The sequence below is a fragment of the Pogona vitticeps genome, chromosome 4 (genome assembly GCF_051106095.1).
Source record: "Pogona vitticeps strain Pit_001003342236 chromosome 4, PviZW2.1, whole genome shotgun sequence".
Taxonomy (NCBI): domain Eukaryota; kingdom Metazoa; phylum Chordata; class Lepidosauria; order Squamata; family Agamidae; genus Pogona; species Pogona vitticeps.
In genome coordinates, this window is record NC_135786.1 from 73,393,566 (window position 1) to 73,407,617 (window position 14,052).

Sequence of the window (14,052 nt, forward strand, 5' to 3'; positions counted from 1 at the left end):
AAGCATTGTTTACTGCTCAGTTCTGTGTAAGTGTACTGAGGACAGAATCCTTAAAGTCGCTTTATAGCTTATTCCTCCTACACTGTTGTCTGTTCTGACCTCTTGAAAGAATGTTGTTGGTATTTTACTGAGGATGATACTAGTTTGCTATGTTCTCATTGTCCAAGTTGGCTTCTATTCATTGTCACAAAATAGCTTACTACTATCTGTCTCTTAACTTCTCATAGATTAAGTTACAAAAGGAGGGAGGAGGAGAGAGAGCTGAGCTGAGCATTGCTAGTAAATTAACTGTGTTACCCTCTGTGATGGGAGCTAGCACTTAGCTTAGAGGAGCAGGGTGATTAATTGCCTTAAAGATGCAACATATCTTGAATCCCTTGGACATAATAAAGGTCCTGCTTTTAGTGTTATATATAAAACTTGATGCACAAATGTACATATCTGTGCCGCCACCACTCCCCGGCTGTTAGGGGTCTATTAATTTTGCAGCAGCTCCACCTGTGGAACAATATTTGAAGTGCAACAGAAAGTTCCAAGGACTGATATAATTCCTGTTAAATTTTATATCTACATTTTTGAAGTGTTGGTTGGCTACTGCTTTGTTTCTGAGCAATAATGGAATTGCAGTGCTACATTCTGCGTATTTGGAGTTGCCTACGTGTGATCCAAAAAGGTGTGGATGCCAGCTGAGATCCTGACTTTCTGCTTCACACCTTACTTTTACAGAAGTAGCTAATTTTGCTTCACCACTGGTAATGAGACAGGATCCTTCACACTTCAGAGCAGCACTTTAGTTTAGCGGGCAAATGAATGGTTCTGTGGAACACAGAGCTGTGTCCTGAAAGGGAGAGGAATGACAGGGGTTCAAGATGAACAGCTGCAGAAGATGTCGCTGTTGTCTTTTGCTACTTCCGCTCATTCTGCTTAAGGATAGGTATTTATTTATTTATTTATTTATTTATTTATTTATTTATTTATTTATTTATTTATTTATTTATTTATTTATTTATTTATTTATTTATTTATTTATTTATTTATTTCTATCCCACCCTTTTAGACAAAGTGTAGACCAAATGGTAGGCAGCAAATGGGGACTATTGTTCTTGAAGGAAGGGAGGCGTGTGGATGGTGCTACAGCTTCAGATGGATACCACTTTTAAAAACGCGGCATTTTAAAAAGTAACACGAGCATTTGCACAAATCAACTATTAGGGTAGAGTTGCATTGAATTGGATTATTCTGTACCACTCAGTGTGCTGCCCTCAGATGAATGGAGTTTTGCTTGAGAGTCAACATGAGCCACCCAGATATATGAACAACAAGTATTCCTAATCCCATGACTAAGCCTGGGTTGTGTAGGGCTTTTGCATTCAACAAATTTCAATTCTTACGTCTGTTTAATGTGACACTAACTCACACAAAATGTAAGATGCATATACCTGTCTTCAGTGAGGTAGTTACAACTGAGAGATGCTCCAGAATAAACAGTTAGACTCTAGGATTGTCATGGTTGGGTACTTGTGTGGTAATTTCTCATCCTGCTCAGTTGGTGTGACACAGTAGTTAATGTGGGAGGAGCTGACAAAACGTGGGAGCCTTACCTCCATTGTAACATTAGACCTGGCCCCCATTGTGGTTTATTGAGGTCAGAAGGTCTTTGAATGTTTCTATTTGAGACTGTTTTGGCATTTATGACTCCTGTGTGCTTCTTGCCACTTCCTTTGGTATCCCTTGAGCTCTCACAATGGAACGCCATCTTAAATTGTATGAACACAGAAAAATTCATGTAGGATTAATTGCTGGTTTGTGTGTGTGTGTGTGTGAACTTTTCTGTAAACATCTGGCATGTATATGCTTAAATCGTAGGAGCTGTGCTTATCCTCATTTCTGATCATGATCTGGATTAACTATGGGCTGGTTCTGGGAAAAGATCTAAGCTGTGTATGGCAGTAGGCCATGTCAGGAATGGTAGTCCAAGAAAGTATATTTTTCAAGCTCTAGGCTTTGGAGACTTTCTAAAAGCATGTTTCTGTGGACATGGGAAAAGCCAACTTGCCCTGAGTGCGGAAACACTTCTCATATAAATTCACATTTCTTTGGCTAATCATTTTTGTTCCACATTCACAACATGCAGTAGTAAATTTTCTCTTAGTGACTGCTTATAGGAGCCTATCCCTGGGCTTTGTTCTAGAGACCGATCTGTTTATTTTGAGAGATGTGCACTTGGTCTCCTATCAGATATCTTTCAGGCAGGCAAAAACATGTCCCTCCCTTAACTCACCCTTGGCCGTACAGTGGGGTCTTGACTTGAGAACTTAATCCGTATTGGAAGGCGGTTCTCAAGTCAAAATGTTCTCAAGTCAAATCTGCATTTCCCATAGGAATGCATTGAAAACCATTTGATCCGTATCTGCTCTTTTCCGTCCATAGAAACTAATGGGAAGCTGCTATTCGGCCTTCGACCACTAGAGGGGGATATTTTGTTTCTTTTTTTCTTGGGTCAAGAAAGGTTCAGGGAAGGCAGGGAAAATACAGTCCAGGCAGTACGGTACCAGGCAGTCTGAAGACTGTCTCCCAATCCACTCTCTAAACGCTGGGAGGAGTGAGAAAGCAGACAGGCACTCTTTTCACTGGCCAACAGTTAACTGAAAGTTCACATTTTGCACTTTCACTGCCTCCCACGTGGGTTTTTTTAGTTCTTAACTCAAATCTAAGTATGTAAGTCAAGTCAATATTTTCCTATGAGAGCGGTTCTTAAGTCAAAATGTTCTTAACTCAAGCCGTTCTTAAGTCAAGACCCCACTGTAATGTTTTCCATGCAGGGCCTTTCCCACACACCATGCCGGAATTCTGCCCTGTACAAAATTTCTACTCCTTCTCATTGAAATCCTTCAGTTAAAATCTTAGCAGCGGCTTGCTGGCCTATTGTCTTTTAGCAAAAGCCATGAGTGGGAATTCTGAAGAGTTTAACTGCTCAGAACAAGGATAAACATTTTGCCACAAAATGGATACGCTGTACCTGCTTTCCTGCTGACACGTGGCACTCATTGTCTTGAAATGTCAGAATCCACATGGGGTTTGGAAAGTTAACAAAACATTTTGTAGTTTCTCTGTATGTTTATATGCAAAAATACTTCTTAAGACAGCAGTCCTGCCTGCAGTCACCTAGAATTGTTTCCTGTCGAACTCTGTGCATCTTACATCTGCTTAAGTATGTGTACAAAGATTTATAAGTGTCATCTTAAGCATTTTTAGGGTTAGGGTTCAATGAGCAAAGGAAGAGAACATGGTGCTGATCCTTTCTTATCTTCTTTTTTTTCTTGTCTTATTGATATGTCTTCATTTTGGACCAAGCCATGAGATGGGAAATGAGGATGTTACAAAAGACTGACTCAGCGAAAATTAGAACAGACTAAGCTGTAGTAATGTTTAAAAGGGTCTCTTGCCATGCCTAACCTCTGTTCTAGTGTTCCAGCCTGAAAGCATGGAGAGCTCTGAATCACGGTGGGAAGTTGTGTGCCCATGTAAGCAGTACCCCACCTGGAAGCAGGGATGGGGACGCAAGTCGCAGGACTCACTGTCAAGTCAGGCATAAGTTGTGCCAGTGACTCATCTCAGACTCAACTCGAGGTTTGTTTTTGTTTTTGTAATGACTCGGACTCAACTTGCAGCTTTGAACCTCCCCCCCAGAGCTCCCTTTTTTCTTTGGGGGGGGAATGCTTGTTTATAATAGGGACTTGGGAATCAGGATTTGATACTAAAGGCTCAGACTTGGGACTTGGTATAAAAGACTCTGACTCAGACTTTGACTCAAATTCAAAGACTTGCCAACATCCCTGCTTGGAAGTCAGACAGACCTCCAACACATATTTTACAAATTCCTTTTCACACTATTGCATTCATCACATAAAGTTGTGACTGACATCCCCTTGTGGCGGGCAAACTGAGGCCATTCCCCATGTCCCCACTGTGATTAGAGCATTCCAGACCTTCAGGTTATAACTTTAGTTGTAGATCACTGTTTCTAAAAAGAGTGTTGATCAGGAAGGAGATATAAATCCTGGTCAAACAGAAATCCCAGGTCTGCTGGACAATGATTACTCAGCTGCCTCTGCATCATTTGGAAGAATTAATGAACAGAAACGTTGTGGGTGGAACAGAGGTCCAGGGAGAGATTGCTGTAGACCTTGTTTCTCTGTGAGCTATCTGATGTTCATGCCAGGTCAGATAAGATGACACCTGAACCTCTCTGTAAGAGTCCTATAGAACTTCATAGACTTCTAAGGCAGTGTTTTCCAACCTTGGTTCTCCAGATGTCCTTGAACTGCAATAGCTAGCACACCTAGAGGGGAATGTTTCTGGGAGTTGCAGTATGAGAAAATCTGAGGACCCAAGGTTGGGAACCGCTGTTCTAGGGGAAAATCAGAAGCCTGTGTTTGTCACAGCTGGCATTATCTCCCAAAAGAATTAACTCCAGAATGAAATCAGACAATTATTGCCAATCGTATCAAAATTAGCAGAGTACTGTAATATCAAGTAGTACTGTAATATCAGACCTACCGGGATATGTCACACAGTTACACTAAGCTGCCACCAACCATTCCCTTTAAGAAGTCACACAGACCAGGGATGGATTTTTAAACAATAAAAGAATAAGGTTTATTTTAAATACAAACAGGGTAAATAAAACAATCAGGTGAATAAAATAAAGTAACGTGGCTTAGATTCACTCAGACATACATACAGTTTGGTTCACACAGAACCTTAACCTAAAGCACAGACCCTGAACCTATCAGTTCTGGCTAACCAACAGACACCTGAACCTATCAGGTTGGTACTCTGACACACAGTAGTACCCTGTCTGACACACAGACTCCCGCACCAGCTCCTTCTTCCCAGCTGCTGCTTCGTCTGCTTAGCTTCTCTAGTGTGTGTGTGCTTTCACCACACACGCTCCACATATTTATACAGTACAGCCCCTCCTCCTGATGTCCCGCCTTCCACTCCCCATAGGATGGAACTTTCCCTCCAAACCCATGACAGACAGGTAACATCAGTGCTGTATGTAACACCTCCCCTCTTTAAAAGTTGTTTTGTAGGGGGAAAGCTAAGGTGCTTTTCACCAAAAAACAACCTGTATAAAATACACAACAACAGTTATACATACCATATTATACTTACTCATACTTACATTCTAAGTTAAACATTTCAATTAGGCATTTAAACATTTACCATATACATTACATCAATTTTACCTTTATTTTTACAAACCAAATTCAAAACCAGGTACATTTAACTTTTGTCATCATTATATACATATAGTCCATGTTCTTTCGCCGTCTTCATTCTTCAGGTCTTCTTGATAAGGCGTCAGCAACACAGTTCACTGACCCTCTGACCACCTTCACTTCAAAGTCATAGTCCTGTAGGTTTAAAGCCCACCTCATAAGTTTGCTATTGTGGGTTTTCATTGTCTTTAACCATTGCAATGGTGAATGGTCAGTACACAGAATAAAATGTCTTCCCCAGATGTAAGGCTTGGCCTTCCGGATCGCGTAGACTATGGCCAAACACTCCTTCTCCACGGTTGCCAAATGCTTCTCACCTTTTTGAAGTTTCCTACTCAGGTAGGACACTGGATGCTGGTCACCATTCTCATCCTCCTGGCACAGAACTGCTCCTACCCCGCTGTTAGACGCGTCGGTGTAGATGATGAACCCCCGGTCGAAGTCTGGAGCACGCAGCACAGGATAGTTGATTAACGCCTCCTTCAACCTCTGGAACGCCGCCTCACAGTCGCTGGTCCACGGGATGCGGTCATCAGCCGTCTTCCTCGTCAGATCGGTCAGCGGAGCCGCAATCTCGCTAAACCTCGGGATGAACTTTCTGTAGTAGCCCACCAACCCAAGAAATGATTTGACTTTTTTCTTGGTGTTGGGTCTGGGCCAATCACGAACAGCTTCTATTTTGGCCTCCAGGGGTTTTATCATTCCTCCCCCTACCATGTGACCCAAGTATTTTATTTCTGGGCTACCCAGCTGACACTTGCTGGCCTTTACTGTTAGCCCTGCTGCACTTAACCTCTGCAGCACTAACTCCAGGTGTATCAGGTGATCTTCCCAGGTATTACTGAAGATCCCTATGTCGTCAATGTAGGCCACTGTAAAGTCACTGAGCCCTGCTAAGGTCTGGTCCATCAGCCTTTGGAATGTGGCTGGTGCATTTCTGAGACCAAAGCTCAGGACTCGAAACTCATAGAGACCAAAAGGGCTGCAAAAGGCAGTCTTTTCTTGATCCCTGGGATCAATTCTTAATTGCCAATATCCCTTTACCAGGTCCAATGATGAGATGAACCGACAACCCCCTATGGTTTCAATTAGGTTGTCTAGCCTGGGCATTGGGTAGGCATCAGGAGTGGTTACACGGTTTAATTTCCTGTAATCGACACAAAACCTAATGCTCCCATCAGGCTTGTCCACCAGGACTATCGGAGAGGACCAAGGACTAGAAGAGGGGACGATTATGTTCTCCCTCAGCATCTCGTCCAGCTCCTTCCGCACCTTGTCCCTATAGGGTCCCGTTACTCGGTATGGGGATACTGCCTGCGGGGGTGCATCCCCTGTGTGGATCCGATGCATCACTCCCTTCACTATCCCCGGCTTGTTGGAAAACACCTGTTGATATTTACTAAGCAGCATTTTTAGTTCTTGCTGCTGGTCTTGGGTGAGTGCAGGACTGATCTTTACCTCCTCTGGGTTGTATTTTACTTCCCCTCTACCCTCCCAGAAGGGTAATTCAGCTTCCTCACTCTCAGCTGCTTTTATCGCGAATAAAACCCTCTGTTCCCCTCTGTAGTAGGGTTTTAGGGCATTCACATGAACCACCCTCCTTGCTTGGTTCTCCTCCTGCTCTATTAGGTAGTTCAGGTCTGACATCTTGGAAATGACCCTATATGGTCCTGCCCATTTGAGCTGCAGTTTATTCTCCCTGCAGGGCCTAAGCCAAAGCACTTCCTCCCCTGGGTCAAAGTGCCTCTCTCTAGCTTTGTGGTCATACCATGTTTTCTGTCTGACCTTCTGCGCTTGCAGGTTTTCTGCTGCCAGCTCTAGATTTCTCCTTAGGTCATTCATCAAGGTGTCTATGTAAGTCACAACGTCTTGTGGGTCATCCTGGGTGATCTGCTCCCAATTTTGTTTGATCAAATCAAGGGGCCCTTTCACCCTTCTCCCAAATAAAAGTTCAAATGGACTGAACCCGGTACTGGCTTGTGGCACTGATCGATAAGCAAACAAAAGGGATTGCAGCTTCTGGTCCCAATTGTTTGGATTCTCTGCCAAGTAAGCCCTAATCATGCGCATTAGAGTCCCATTGAACTTCTCAGTTAACCCATTACTTTCCGGATGATAGGCAGTGGTTTCCTTGTGCTTAATTCCACAGATTTGCCATAAGCGTTTCATGAGCTTTGATGTGAATGATGCGCCCAAATCTGTGATTATCTCTGAGGCAAATCCCATCCTGGACATATACCCCACCAAAGCATCGGCCACTGTGTTAGTTTCAATGTTAGACAAGGGTATGGCTTCAGGATACCTTGTGGCATGGTCCACAATTGTTAGGATGAACCTGTTCCCCCTCTTTGTGGCCTTGGGCAAAGGTCCCACAATATCCACCCCTATGCATTTGAACGGAGTGTCAATCACAGGCAAAGGGCACAACTTTGCTTTGGTCCTGTCGCGGTTATTCCCCTGCCTTTGACACACATCACATTGTTTACAGAACTCCCTGATCTGCTTCCCTATGTCAGGCCAGTAGAAATTCTGTGTGATTCTCTGCTGTGTTTTGTTCACTCCTAAGTGCGCAGCAAACATGTCAGAGTGCCCCCTTTGTAAGATCATGGGGCGATACTTTTCAGGTACCACCAGCTGACTTCTGATCCCATCTCCCCCTTTTGAGATATTCCTCAGGGTTTCTCTATATAAAATCCCCTTTTTCTCCAGAAATCTCACTGGGGTTTCAGGTGTTAGTTGCGCGTCAGTCACCTGTTCAAAACACTTTTGGAGAGTGGCGTCTGCCTTCTGCTCCTGTCCAAATCTGCTGTCTGTGGTTAAGGTTTCCACCACAGCTTCTGAACTCCCCTCTGCCTCCGTCTCTGGCTCATCATCACCCCCCTGAACTGTCCCTGTGGTGGCTTGTGAGCGTGTAATCACTAGCACCCGTTTCACATGTTCAGCCAGGTCATTTCCCACGAGCACGGCTGCTGGCAGAGTCGACGAAATCGCTAGCCGCCAATCTCCCCTCCAGCCTTGAAAGTGGACAGGTACCTCTGCTACTGGCAGAGAGATTACCTGCCCCTCAATACCTGCCACCTTCATGCTCTCATTTGGGATTATAAACTCCCGAGGAATAATATCTGGATGGCACAGGGTTACCTGGGAACAAGTGTCCCGCAGCCCCCTATACTGACGGTCAAGTATTCCTACGTCCACCCCGGCTGTCTCAAACAACTGAGAATCTGTTTTCACCAGCAAGCAGCGCTTTACCTCCACAAGAGGACCATTTTCCTCAGCCTGATCAGCATAGTTAGCTGTTCCAGACTGAGTAGCCATGGCAACAGGCTCCCTCAGTGACACTGAGCCTTGCTCTTTCTGGACACAGAACACAGCTTTTGGCTTGGTCCCACTAGACTCCTGAGGCACCATTCCTTTTAGCTGCTTTAATTTCTCACAATCTGAGATTAGATGACCCTTTCCCTGACAGAAATAACATTTTCTGGTGTATTTTGATTCTCTCTCCTCTTGTTTGGGTTTTCCCTCCAAAATCTGAGGTCTTAGTTTCATGTCTGAGGGCTTCCCTTCACCATGGGCCCCTCCCCCTTGCTGGCTTTTCCCTGGTCCCTGAGAGTACTTGCTGTAGGTTTCTTTGGGTTTACCTACAGATTTCCCCTCACCCAAGGGCTTTCTTATTTGGGAGATAAAATCCGCGATCTCTGCGGCTGCTGCCACAGATTTTGGTTTCCTTTCCCTCACCTGGAATTTCAATTCCCCATGCAGGACTGAATAGAACTGTTCCAGTGCTATCAAATCTTTAAGCTGTTCATAGGTCTCTGTTCCCTCCTGCGATAGCCATTTCTCAAGCAGCCTCACCAATTGGGCCCCCACTTGGGTAAAAGTCTGTTCTGGCTTCTTGGTTAGGGACCTGAATCTTTGTCTCAGCTGCTCTGCATTTATCCCATGTCTTGCAAACACCAGTTTCTTAAACTCTGCAAAATCTTTCATCAGTTCCTCAGGCATCTCGGCATAAACCTCAGCCAGGCTACCACTGATTAAAGACCGCATGATGGTCATCTTCTCAGTTTCCCTCACTGAGAAGTCCACAAACGCTCTTTCCACCAAGGAAAAGAACACCTCAGGACAATCTCCCTTGTGGTACACAGGGAATTTCTTCAGGTCAGCTTTAGACAGTTGGCCTCCCTCAGAATCCCTATTATTATTATTGTTCTGGTTCAACAGCTCCAGTTTTTTTAATTCAAACGCCATTTTCTCTCTCTCCAATGCCAATTCAAATTGTCTCTGTCTCTCTCTTTCCCTTTCCTCCATTTCAAATTGCCGCTGTTTCTCTCTTTCCCTTTCCTCCATTTCAATTTGCCTTTCCCTTTCCTCCCTTCTTTCTCTCTCTAATCTTTCCTCCACTTCAAATTGCCTCATCCTCAGTTCATGCTGTTGGACTATGAGCAATTTTCTGAGTTCTGGGTCTTGCTCTCCTGTGCTGTCACCTTGCACTGAGCCAAATTCCTCCTCAGAACCTTGGTCAATCTGGGGGTCTTTCACTTCACTCATGTCTGCTACTTTGCTTCGAGTCAAGGGCATAATCCCCCCTCAGAACAGGCTGCTTTAAAAGTCAAGCCTCAAAATAAAACGACCACTTTTTTTTCTCTTGCCTCAGAACCAGCTCTCCCTAGAGATTGCTGCTGTTCTTCAGCACTAAATTTGCAACAGTATCGAGTCAGAGCCTACCCCCCTCTGCTGGGCCTCTCAGCTGGCAAGCTAGCTCACTGTTGCTACGCAGTTTTGCCTCAGCTTTTCCCGCCAAAACTAGGCTGCCTCAGAGCACCTTAATCTAAGTCTCCCCAGTTGGCACGTTCTTCTACTAGCGCACCTCCCCGTGAGGTACACCTAGAAGATTACCTACGCGCCTCAGACTGTCCCTGACTAGACCCCCCTTGCTCTGGGCACACTTGCCAAGGCTTTGCTGGACCGCTGGACAACTGGACCAGTCGTATCCCACACGCTGGACACCAATCAATGTGACAAACCCAGACCTACCGGGATATGTCACACAGTTACACTAAGCTGCCACCAACCATTCCCTTTAAGAAGTCACACAGACCAGGGATGGATTTTTAAACAATAAAAGAATAAGGTTTATTTTAAATACAAACAGGGTAAATAAAACAATCAGGTGAATAAAATAAAGTAACGTGGCTTAGATTCACTCAGACATACATACAGTTTGGTTCACACAGAACCTTAACCTAAAGCACAGACCCTGAACCTATCAGTTCTGGCTAACCAACAGACACCTGAACCTATCAGGTTGGTACTCTGACACACAGTAGTACCCTGTCTGACACACAGACTCCCGCACCAGCTCCTTCTTCCCAGCTGCTGCTTCGTCTGCTTAGCTTCTCTAGTGTGTGTGTGCTTTCACCACACACGCTCCACATATTTATACAGTACAGCCCCTCCTCCTGATGTCCCGCCTTCCACTCCCCATAGGATGGAACTTTCCCTCCAAACCCATGACAGACAGGTAACATCAGTGCTGTATGTAACAGCAAGGTATAAATCTTTTCATTGTTGGAGTAATCCCAGGTAACATCAGCTTGTCTAGCTCTCTGAGCTTTATTTATCTACATAAAAACAAAATACTTCTAAGTTGTTGTAAACATACAAAAGTCTTATAGCTATGTAAGAATTGTGGGCACAAATGCTTAAAAATATATGAAAACTAAACTTAAGTTGCAGGCAGATACATGAGATTTCAATCCAAAATACGGAGGCAAAAGTACAATAAAATATCAAACAGAATGTTGTAAATTTGTTTGTTTGTTTGTTTGTTTGTTTGTTTATCTATCTATCTATCTATCTATCTATCTATCTATCTATCTATCTATCTATCTATCTATCTATCTATCTATCTATCTATCTATCTATCTCCCGCCCATCTGGTCTGGTCAACCACTCTGGGCGGCTTCCAATAAAGGTATATACAATAAAAACACATATATAATAAAAACACAAAAATTTACAAACAATCCATAACACATACAATAATAAAACAAATAATAAATGAAGAAAGAATAAAGAAGGAATTAAGTATTGACATTCTAAAAATGTAAGAGCTTATAATCTGAAAAGGCAAATTGTCATGGATGGTGTATTCATAACAGAAAGTCCTGTGGCATCCGCCCTGGTCATGAATATTCATATGCTATCTGCATGGACCAATGAGAGTTCTGGACAGGTGGAGTCATGAGATATAAGATTCTCTGCAGGAGGAGGGGGAGATGAGATTTGAGTTTGAGACTCTGAGAAGGGAGGTTTTGGAGTAGAGAGAGAGAGGGTTGGCAGTTGAGGGTGGATGAAGTGGGATGTTTGGTTAAGAGTTAAAGACATTGATTGTACCTTAATCACCTGTATTAATAAAAAACTTCTATTTGGTTCTATTTAAAATGACACATTTCCTGGACCTCTATTATTAATAATACATAATGCTGATGTAATCAACTGGTAGCAGCTGAAAGACACATAGCTTGTGCCCTGTGCTTGGTGAAACAAGGTACAGGTGGGAACATGACAAGCCCTTTTACCATAATGCATCAAATATCTTTTTTTTTTTTTTTTGCCATATAGTGTAGGAGTAAAGGAGGGCTCAGTCTCGGAGCAAAATATGGCAGACAGATATGCTGTGTAAAAGAGTCTCATCCCTATGCAAATGATGCCTCCATTGCCTCAGTGATGCAATATGAATTCCACACTGCTCAGTTACTTGTTTTAAGTAGCTTCTGACAAATTGACTTCTACTGTGAGGGAGTGAGCAGATGAGGCAATCTGGTTTGCTTCTAGTACAGTATGGTTCACCCTATTTTCCAGTGACGGCATGAGTTTTAAGTAAAAGCAATTATACATCCTGTCCATTTTTTGTGAGCTTTTCCACTCCTTTCAGGCACATATATACTTCTTGAAAACTCTTCATTCCTTAGAAGGCAATGCCAAATAAAGGAAAAAAGGTACGTGTTAAATAAGTTAAGTTGCTCACAAGTTAGGATTGACCCTTTTATTGAATATTTGAATAAAGCTTATGTCTCTCTTTATGGGACGTGGTGGCGCATGGGACGTGGTGGCGCTGCGGGCTAAATCGCAGAAGCCTGTGCTGCAGGGTCAGAAGACCAAGCAGTCGTAAGATCGAATCCACACGGCGGAGTGAGCTCCCGTCGCTTATCCCAGCTCCCGCCAACCTAGCGGTTCGAAAGCATGCAAATGCAAGTAGATAAATAGGGACCACTTCGGTGGGAAGGTAACAGCGTTCTGTGTCTAAGTCACACTGGTCATGTGACCACGGAAGATTGTCTTCTGACAAAAACGCTGGCTCTATGGCTTGGAAACGGGGATGAGCACCGCCCCCTAGAGTCGAACACGACTGGACAAAATTGTCAAGGGGAACCTTTACCTTTACCTATGTCTCTCTTTGTATCTTTTCTATTAGACTGTGAGCAAGAACTATTTTGTACAGTGGTGCCTCGCATAGCGATGATAATCGGTGCAGTAAAAATCGCTGCAAAGCGATTTCGTCGCTATGCGATATTAAAAAGCCCATAGGAATGCATTGAAACCCCTTCAGTGTGTTCCTATGGGCTTCAGACTGACCTTTAAGCGAAAATCCTCCACACGGCGGCCATTTCGCTGCCCAGTAAGCGAGGAATCTGTCCCAGAAAACAGCGGGCGGCCTTTTTTTTTACCCGGCGGCCATTTTGGAACCGCCGATCAGCTGTTAAAAAATCATTGCCTTGCGATGATCGGTAACGTACTTTGCACATGCACTAGTTGGATTTTTAGTGGCTCTCTGTTATTATTCCTATGAACTGGGCTGAAAATAGGCCAAGGAACTAAGCCCTCATAATTTTGAGTGCAAATATTTGGGTCTTTTTCCTTCTCTCCCCCCTTAACTGTGTTAAGGACTCTTTGTAGATGAAATCCAGTATCAAGTCACAACTAGAGTAGGCCCAATGAATCAGAGATTTGGTGAGCCAGCTCCTCCATACGTTCTAGCTGTGATTTATTACTGGATTTCAGCCTTCAGATGTTGTGGACTAGAAGTCCCACGTGTCACAAACCATAGTACAACATAGTGTACAGACATTAATACAACTACAGCATAGTTCAAATCCAAAACATCTGGAGGGCAGCAGGTGGTGGCCATAGTACATTAGCTCTGCCTCCTTTTAAATTTTAAGATTTATAATATCTCTGTAGGTATATCTGTGTGTATACCTCTTTAAAGAAGCAAGAACCCTATTGTATAGTAATATATAAGAAATTCAGTAGGTTTGCATATTCTGGTTGAAATCCCATTATTTAGCATAGTAAGTTGCACCAGGGTAGGCCCATTGAATCAATGGGGATTTGGTGAATCAATTTTTCTGTACCTCCCATTGATTCTGCTGTTCATACTTTAGTGCAGTGGTCCTCAACCTTGGGCCTCCAGATGTTCTTGGACTACAACTCCCAGAAGCCTTCACCACCACTTCTGCTGGCCAGGATTTCTGGGAGTTGAAGTCCAAGAACATCTGGAGGCCCAAGGTTGGGGACCACTGCTTTAGTGGCAAGTTGGCTCACCAAAACCTCACCGATCTATTGGGCCTTCTTTAGTGCAACTTGCCATGCTGAACAGTAGCTACTTTCCTATATCCATAGTATAGGGAACTGATATAGGAATATCTCAGAGCTGTTATATCATTGTGATGAAAAGAATGCTGTTTTCTGGTTCAACCGC

General features: G+C 43.7%; 1 protein-coding gene across 20 annotated transcripts in view; it reads left to right on the forward strand.

Annotated features, from left to right (window-relative positions):
* Window positions 1-14,052, forward strand: part of FGGY (FGGY carbohydrate kinase domain containing) — a 224,458-nt gene that overhangs the window by 155,157 nt on the left and 55,249 nt on the right. The window lies entirely within an intron of this gene.